General features: G+C 47.7%; 1 protein-coding gene across 1 annotated transcript in view; it reads right to left on the minus strand.

The window, feature by feature from the left end:
- The window catches only part of Tmem50b (transmembrane protein 50B), a 28,503-nt gene extending 19,938 nt beyond the window's left edge, over positions 1-8,565 (minus strand). The window contains exon 1 of the mRNA XM_034515541.2: positions 8,401-8,565. The gene's annotated coding sequence lies outside the window, so the exon portion shown is untranslated. The remainder of the gene's footprint in view (positions 1-8,400) is intronic.
- Positions 8,566-9,372: the final 807 nt, after the last annotated feature.

The following is a 9,372-nucleotide window of genomic DNA, read 5'->3' on the forward strand; positions in this document are numbered from 1 at the left end:
AGTCAGATGCCCAGCACCGTGGTGACAGCCAGGTGTGATGTCTGGGTCTGGAACCCTAACACTGGGAGGGGAGACAGTGGATCCGAAGCTCCCAGTTCAGTGAGAGACCGTCTCAAGACACAAGGGTGGAAAGTGATAAAGAGGAAGACACAGACACACACACCATATACACACCACACATACCACACACACACCACACACACACACACACCATACACACACCACACACACACACCACACACACACACCACACACACATCACAAACACACCACACACCATACACACTCCACACACACATCACAAACACACCACACACCATACACACTCCACACACACATATACCACGCACACACACATATACCACACACACACCACACACACCACACACACACACAGACACACACACACCATACACACACCACACACACACACCACACACACACACACCACACACACATCACAAACACACCACACACCATACACACTCCACACACACATCACAAACACACCACACACCATACACACTCCACACACACATATACCACGCACACACCACACACACCACACACACACACACACACACACACACACACACACACACACACGCCCTGCCCCTCTGGCATGTTTCACCATTATAAAAAGGCCTTAGATTTCCATGCAATCAAGAGCCTGAGTGAGACATCTGTGTCCCTCCCTGTTCCAAGCAGGATGAGAAAGATGTCATGCAACCCATAGAGGAAATGCAATTATCTTAAATCATCAAAGAACTTAAATTCTGTGTTTGTGTTTTAGAGTTCTGTGGAAGGCAGACATACGATATGTTGAAATTCACAGCTGAGAAGGACATTTTCTGGCTGCTGTTTCACTAGAGACAGCATCTGCTGTATTACCTGGGCTCACGCTCTCCTGCTGCCGCAGTTCCCAATCGCTGGGACACAAGGACACAGAGATGGGGAAGCTAAACAAGTGCCTGTCCTCTCATGAGAGCATCTAATACAACGAAGAAGAGATGACCGGATACAGAACTGTTAACCAAAGGAGAAGCAGAACTTAGAATGTGGGAAGAGAAGAATGCTTGTTTAGGACAGAACACAGGCCTGAGCAAATAACCTTCTGACAAAGGAGGTTAGTGTGGACCAGGGAGCCTGGCAGAAGCCAGGTGTTACTCTTCAAGATAATGGACCCAGTGGTGGCGCACGCCTTCAACCCCAACACTTGGGAGGCTGAGGCAGCTGGATCTCTGTGAGTTCAAGGCCAGCCTGGTCTACAGAGTGAGTTCCAGGACAGCCAGGACTACACAGAAAAACCCTGTCTGAACAAACAAAACAAAACAAACAAAGTAAATAAATAAATAAATAAATAAATGAAGGTAACAAAAGAAAAAGAACCCGAAGTTGCCAGGACTACTACTACCCCATCATATGCCTGGGAATAGCAGCTCTAAAACACACAAGCTGACATATTTACAGGTCAAGTGGCAATGTTATACCTGTAAATACTAGAGTCAAGCAAAATAATAACAGGGGCTAGAGAGATGGCTCAGTGGGTAAAAGTATGTATTGCTCTTGCAGAGAACCCAAGTTCAGTTCCCAGCACCCACAGCAGGTGGCTCACAACAGCCTGCTGTAACTCCAGCTCCAGGAGGTCGTGCTCTCTTCTGGACTCCATAGGTACTCCTTATGAGTGCACACACACACACACACACACCCCTACCTATATATGTACATATAATTAAAAATAACATAAATCTTTTAAAAATTATTAGTAATACCAACAACAAAATAGTTGGGTATGGTCATGTCTGTAATCCCAGCACTTGGAAGGGTGAGGAGGGATTACTTCAGGTTTGTGGCCAACCTGACCTGTAGAGTGAGTTCAAGGAAACCCTGAGCTACAGAATAATACTCTCTTACTCTCAGAAAACAGTAATAACATAGAAGTGGCAAATATTAACAGTGTTATTCTACTGTTCTTTCAATGTTTATGTATTTTTAAAAAACAAATTTTAATTTTTTACAAAATGTATTTTATGTGTATGGGTCTGTCTGCATGTCTATCTATACACCATGTGTGTAACTGGTGCCCAAGGAAGCCAGACAACAGCATTACCTGCTACAGGTGGCAGAAAGCAGGAGCCTGGCATTTCCACTGACCTGGGCTCAGTACAGCACCCACATGGAAAGGTTCACGTACCTGCTCCTGTCTTCCTGGACTGGCTCTATGCCAGCAACAGTTTCAGCTTTAAGCCTCCATAAGCTACAGTCTTCTGGAACATGACTAGGGTAATGGCAACACTTCCCTCAGAAATGAAGACCGAACTGGTGGCTCAGTGGGGAAAGTGCTTGCATGAGGACCTGAGTTTGGATCCCCAGAAACCACGTAAAATCGGGGTGCAGCTGGCCTGTAACTCTTGGTGCTAGGGAGAGCAGAAACAGGTCATCTCAGTTACATTTCTATTGTTGTGATGAGACATCATGACCAAGGCAACTTATTTAAAAAGGCATTTAATTTGGGGATCACAGTTGTGGAGAGTTAGAGTCCATGATCATCTTGGTGACAAGCATGACAGCAGGCAGGCAGGCATGGTGATGAGGCAGTAGCTGAGAGCTTACATCTGATCCAAAAGCATGAGGCAGAGAGAGCTAACCGGAAATGGTGCAGTCTTCTGAACCTACCTCAAAGCCCACCAGTGACACACCTCCTCCAACAAGGCCACACTTTCTAATCCTTCCCAAACAGTTCCACCAGCTGCAGATCAAAGCATTCAAATACGTGAGTCTATGGGGGCCATTCTCATTCAGAGCACCACACAAGTGGTCCCCTGAGCTCACTGAACAGCCAGTCTAGCCAGTTGGCACACTCCAATACAGTGAAAGACCATGTCTCAAAAAAGATAAAGTGGAGAACAATTCAGAGGAATACCTAGTGTCACCCTCTGGCCTCCATATGAACACAAGCATACAACACATACACACAAAGAAAAATGAGAAATAATCAGAGTACACATGTGAGCACTCAGACCTGCCAACCATCACTAACAGGACACACACACACACACACACACACACACACAACTGCTTTGAGGTTTACCGCTCCTGACTCAGCTATGACTGTTTCTGGATAAAAAACGGAAGATGTAAGACTGAACATAAGCACCTCACTGTACTTGTTCCTGGGACCTCACAATCAATCAATCAATCAATCAATCAATCAATAAATCACTAAGCATGGCGGTGTACACCTTTAATTGGAGCACGGGGGAGGCAGATGCAGGTGGGCCAGCCAGGACTACCAGATAAGAATCATAAAAATCGTCTCAGAACGACAAACCAATGAGTTAACAATCACTCTCACTGACAGGAAGGACAGAAGAGGAGACAAGCACAGCACAACGAAAGGGCATAGACGGGGCACCTGGGTAGTAACTAAAGAAAGGTCAATGCCAGGGCCAAGCTGGAAATGAGGCCCAGCAGGAAAGAGCAGGGTACATTAGAAACATTAGTGGTGCATGTGGCCCCTCCTCCACTCTTCCTGCTGCCAGCACCTGTGACTTCTGTGCTGGGAAAGTCTGCTGGCTTTGTTTCTGATTTCTTGTGTCCCAGACTAATAGTACCTACAGAACAGATGGTATAGGCACCCCAAGGCAAACAGCATGGGAAACTGCATGCCGATGGAAAGTGTAGGCCTCTGTGTGGCTCGGGACACTACGGTCAGTGGTCTCTCCAAATGCCACAACTCTTCCCTGGGGAACCTGCTGGGAAAGAGGCAACGTAGGAAATCGTAGGTATGGGGTTCCCCCTAACCTAATGGCCTGGAGCGATAAAACAGCTCAAAGGTCTTGTCCATACCTCAGAGACGGCAATCTTTTTTTAGCCCCTAGTTTTATTCTAAGCACAGTCAAAGATTACTGTCTATCAGGAATCTTTGAACGGGAAAGACATACAGAGAGGTTAAAAAAAAAAAAGTAGCTTGGTACAACAAACCACACAGGAGGAGGGGGGCAATCATCCCAAGAGGAGCCAGAGACATGGCTCAGCCACCACGACTGACACCTGAACACCTGGCACCTGAGTTTGATCCTGGGACCTGCACACTAGGAGAAAACTGACTCCTGCAAATTGTCCTCTCTATGTGAGCACACAAGATCTCCTCCCCCCACCACCACACACACACACACAAATACATAAATAAAATGTATAAAAACATTTCAAAAAATTAATACTATGCTAAGAAACACTGAGAATGGAGAATAGCCATTGGGAGTTAGAATCATCACAGTGGATATTTTGTTTTAAGTGCAAATCACGTCTAGGGAGACAGCTCAGCAGCTTGAAGGCACCTGCTGCACCCAAGCTTCACAGCTTGAGTTGATCCCTAGAACCCAGTGGAAAGACTTTTCTCCCCAGTTGTTCTAGGACCTCCACACACGAACTGTGGCATGCACATACCCACGTACACATGCAAATACACAAATATGCTTTGAAAAATGAAGATGAGATGCAGGAGGTGGTGGCACACGCCTTTAATCCCAACACTCAGGAAGCAGAAGTACACAGATCCCTGAGTTCGAGGCCAGCCTGGTCTACAGAGTGAGTCCAGGACAGCCAGGGCTACACAGAGAACCCCTGTCTTGAAAAAAAAAAAAAAAGAAAAGAAAAGAAAAAAAAAGAAAAAAGAAAAAAGAAAAACAAACAAACAAACAAAGGCCACATCTAATCTCAGCCCTTCAGAGGCCAAGGCAGGAGGAGCCAAGGTTTAAGGACAGCCTAGGCTACATAGTATCCAAATACAAGATAGAGGTTGGGGAGACAGCTCAGGGGTTAAAGGTGTCGGCTGCCATACAGAGGACCAGGGCTTGATTCCCAGCACCCACAGAACCACTACAAGCATCTGTAACTGCGGTTCCAGGAGATCTGCACTCCTCTTCTGATCCTTGCAGACACCACACACACAAACATATGACACATGTAGAAGATCGGACAATTAAGGTGCCCATCCTTAGTACTATGGAGACTGCAGCAGGAGAGTTAGAATTCCCAGTTAAGTACTGCCTGGACTTTACTGCAAGTTTTAGGCTAACCTGGATTACAGAGCAATGCAAGTTTTAGGCTAACCTGGATTACAGAGCAAGATGTGAGCAAAAACCAAACCAAACCAAACCAAACCAAACCAAAAATCAGCCAGGCATGATATTCCTGCTTGTAAAGTCAGCACTGGGGAGAATCACACAGAAAGACAGTTTTGGATTTGGGGCAAGCCTGGGCTACAATGTAAGAAACTATCTCAAGCAAATAGAGAGTGTGTGTGTGTGTGTGTGTGTGTGTGTGTGTGTGTGTATGTGTGTGTGTGTGTGTATGGAGGGTGGATGTCAGGAAACAAAGGAAATTAGAAAACCGGAAGAAATGTTCACATAAAAATGACAAGAGAGATTACAGAGAAAATAACAAAATACTCCCAGGGTTCCTAGAGACAATACTTCTATACTGTTTGTATTCAAGGGGTTCAGATACCCAATGTCGGGGATGAAAACAGCCACATGCCACATTAAACTCACAGAGAAGTGGAGCTTCTCGATGACAGGTGGGGAAATGGCCGAAGGCCTGCAGAGTGTTAACAGCAGCCCAGAAGCAGGTCAGGGCGGAGCGAAGTTGCAGAACCTCAAGAAAATCCTTTAGCCAAAACCATCAACCAGCATGAGGAAGAGAATCGAAGCATGGCCTCACAGGCTCCCAAACGGCCGCCTCTCAGCAAAACCCAACAGCCTTTGCGCACCACTAGAGAGGGTAAACCCCTCAGCCTAATGCCTGCTACAGGAGCGAGCCAACACAGGAAGGCTAAGGAAGCCAGCTGTGCCCAGAGGCAGAGGATGGCAGGCCAAGGAAACAGCGCACAGTCCAGCTGCTCTGGCAGCCTTCAACCTGTGCAGAACGCCCTGGAACCTGGCCCAGATTCCTCTCTCCAGCTGGCTGGGCTGGCTTCATCTTGAGTGTGTGCTGATGCCACTAGGCCTTGTCTCACGGAGAGGTTTGACTTTGATGGACCCTGGAGAATGCAGAGACGCTGTGGGTGAACGAAAAGGCAGAAATGATTAAATCTGCTGTCCTTCCAGCCCTTGGTATGGAGCCCTCCAGATGCCCTGGCTAAGCCCGGCTCTGGTTCTTAGGGTTCTCTCCTACATGGCACAACCCCTGACTTCCTCACAAAGGGCAACCCAAGCCATTCTGTTCAGTTCTCCTCTTCCTGCAAGCTATGGCAACCATACTGTTCTTTCTTTCCAGTCAAGTTTGAAATTAGGATATAAAACATCGAAAACAACCGCAAGCCGCGTAGTTCTCTGTTCTCTAGCGGGAAGGCTATTTAAGTCATGTGGGGTCTGGAAAACTTGACCTTGTTCTAACAGTTTACTTAACAAACAGTTCCCTGTTGATAAAGATGAAGATATAGTTTATAACCTCCAAAGGTGTGGGCTGAACTGCAGAAATTAGTAAGGTAGGATTAGGATTTGTATAGTTTAGTACAGAAAATGCATTCCAAATACTGTGATTTTTTTTTTCTTGCCCCATAAGTAAAGAATGTGTATTTTTTACTGTGAGTCAAGTAACAACAAAACAACCAAAATGTCTATCAATAAGAGACCAAAACCACATTATAGTACACCCACATAACGACATTACACAGCTTTTGAAACTGTGTGAGTTTCTATGTGAAGTACATCTGAACGCAGGTGTCCACAGAGGCCAAAGTCAGGGGATGCCCTGGAGTGTGAGTTTTAGGCTCCACTGTGGCCATGAGGCTAGTGTGGGTTTAGTCAGGAAACTGAACGTGGGTCCTGTCAGAGCAGGGAGCACTCGACCTCTGAGCCATCTCTGCAGTCCTCTGAGCAGCTTCTTATTTTAATTAAAAAAAAAAAATAAGTCCACATATACCAATGTAGAAATATGTCTTCATTATTTGTTGCCAAATAACTTTGTGTTATGATGGCCAGAACTGGGGACACAGAGAGTGGAGAGTGAAGGAGAGAGAATTTTGAGGATCTCCTCACCACCTTTTTTTCCTGGTTTTTCAAGACAGGGTTTCGTTGTGTGTATGTAGTCCTGGCTGTCCTGGAACCAGGTCTGTAGACCAGGCTGGCCTCACCTGCCTGAGTGCTGGGATTAAAAGCGTGCTGGCGACTTGATTTTTTATTTAATGTTTCTGTATTGTCTGAAGGCTTTACTTCATAGCCTTCCTCAATGTTTATTATATTAAAAGACAAATAAGGACTAAGCAAGATTGATTCTTTACTTCTGGACCCCAGAAGTAAATTTAGAAAACAAAAACCAAAACCAAACAAAGCAGCAAGGGCTGTCTAGCTGATACAGGAAGGAGAGGTTTACTAAGGGTGTGTCTCCTGAAGAGGAAAAACTACATCTTCACCCTGCTCCAGTTAAACCTGCTTTTTTTTTTTTTCAGCATCGCTATGCAAATTAACCTCTGGGTTTCATTTTTAGGATCATGAAGTCCCTGAACACTATGCTCGTTTAAGTGTTAAATTGCTTGGCTCTGCTCTTTGGAAGCCAGCCGTACACAGGTATAATAGACAAACGAGAAAGGGTGAGAAGCCTGGGGGAAAGCACCCCTGGGAATTATCTAGAAATGAGATTTGTGGTACAAGTAGGGTGAAGAGTTGGGGGGCGAAGGATGAACGGAGTAGGGGTTGCTGTTGAGTGAGCATAATATCTACTCCAGCGAGAGGTTGGAACTCCCACGACCCTCCTCCCATCGCAGCAGCAAGGTGGAAGCGAGCCCAGCCCTCCGCAGCTATGGTTGGAAAGGTCAAGTACCTATCCACCTTTCAGGCTCAAGTACCTTCCAGTAGTGAACTCAAAAACCAACTTACTGGCTAAAAACCAAAATGGCCTATCCTACAACGACCACACTCTGCGCTACTTCTCTGAAAAGGCCACTCGCCACTTAGGATGAATTCGCAAAGACTTCCCTCCCACTCCTCCCTCTCCCTGCGCTTGCAGGATGGAGGGGAAAGTCAAGGTAACACGGACAGTTCCTGGTAACGGCTTCGAGCAAACGAGAGGATCGCTCGTCCCCAGACGCCCGCGGGGCCTCGGTGGCTGCTGCAGCAGTGCCCCGCAGGACCTTCATCCCCTACCGGTCGCTTTGAGGACCTCCCCAGCCTCCGGATGAGATGCGCGGCGGAGAGGCCTGTCCCGGCGGAGCACGGGTCACGGTGGCGTCAGGGCCACGGGCCGCCGAGAGGACGTGGGCGCAGGCCTGGCCCCCGCGGGTCGCCCGCGCGCTCCTCAGCACCGACACAGGCGGCGCCACGGCACTTCAGGCCGCTCCGAGCCGGCGCCCCGCGCTCAATCGGTGGATCTCGGAAGAGACTTGCCAACCGCACTTACCCGGCTACCTGCGATGTCCACGCCGAGCCCAGCCGGGAGCAGGAACGCCGAGGGCGCGTGTCCGCCCGATCAGCTGCGACCCGCTCAACCTCAGCCCGGGAGCCGGGGGCCGGCGGCAGGCGCGAGGCCAGGGCGCCAGTGGGGCGGAGACGAGGAGCCGTGCGCACCGCAGAGACCAATGGGATTGCAGCAAGTGGCCTGTGTGGGCGGGGCATAACCCCTGGAGGCGGGACGGGACCTCAGAGGCGGGACGGGTTGGAGCCGTTCTTACCCAAGTGACCAATCAGAGAGTTGCCTATGAGATGGAGGGCGTAGCTTGATTCTTGAGGGCGGGGCTGGCGCGGTACTGGCCGGCGTCCTGGAGCTGAAGTCCGGACCTCTCCGGCTGCGGTTTGTCTTAGTGTAAACCCAAGAGCCTCAGCATCGATGAGAGCACCGAAATGGGGAACCCAAGCCTATTATGCAAGGTCCTCTTGCATATCAGCAGTTGAGCATTGTACATGCACTCCAAGACGTTCAGAAACCGAGATCTAAGAAGACAGGGATCCCAGTCAGTACTGGTTACCCGAGAGTACCCAAAAAGCAAGCTACACAGCTATTTCAGCCTGATGATTTTTTCCCCATCCATCCAAATAGGATTTTGGCTTGTTTTGGGAACAAATCTTTACTTATCTTTTTTAGAGATACTGCCTCTGGATTTTTTTGGCATAACTTCAAAAAACCACATTTCCAACAGACTAAATGCAGTTGAAGAAAGATGCAAAGTCCAAGTTACTATTAAGTTGAAGACAAAAACACATTCTACCTAGAAAGAGTAAAGCAAAAGATGTTTGTGTCATGTAACTGTCACAAATGACATCCTGGATCCTGTTACTCCCGGAGTTCTTGTATATACATAATGTAGGACTTGGGTGCTCAATAAATATTCACTGCATAAAGCAGAAGGGAGCATCTTTAGGCATCTGTCCCAGA

Source organism: Arvicanthis niloticus, chromosome 12 (assembly GCF_011762505.2).
Source record: "Arvicanthis niloticus isolate mArvNil1 chromosome 12, mArvNil1.pat.X, whole genome shotgun sequence".
In the NCBI taxonomy this organism is placed as follows: domain Eukaryota; kingdom Metazoa; phylum Chordata; class Mammalia; order Rodentia; family Muridae; genus Arvicanthis; species Arvicanthis niloticus.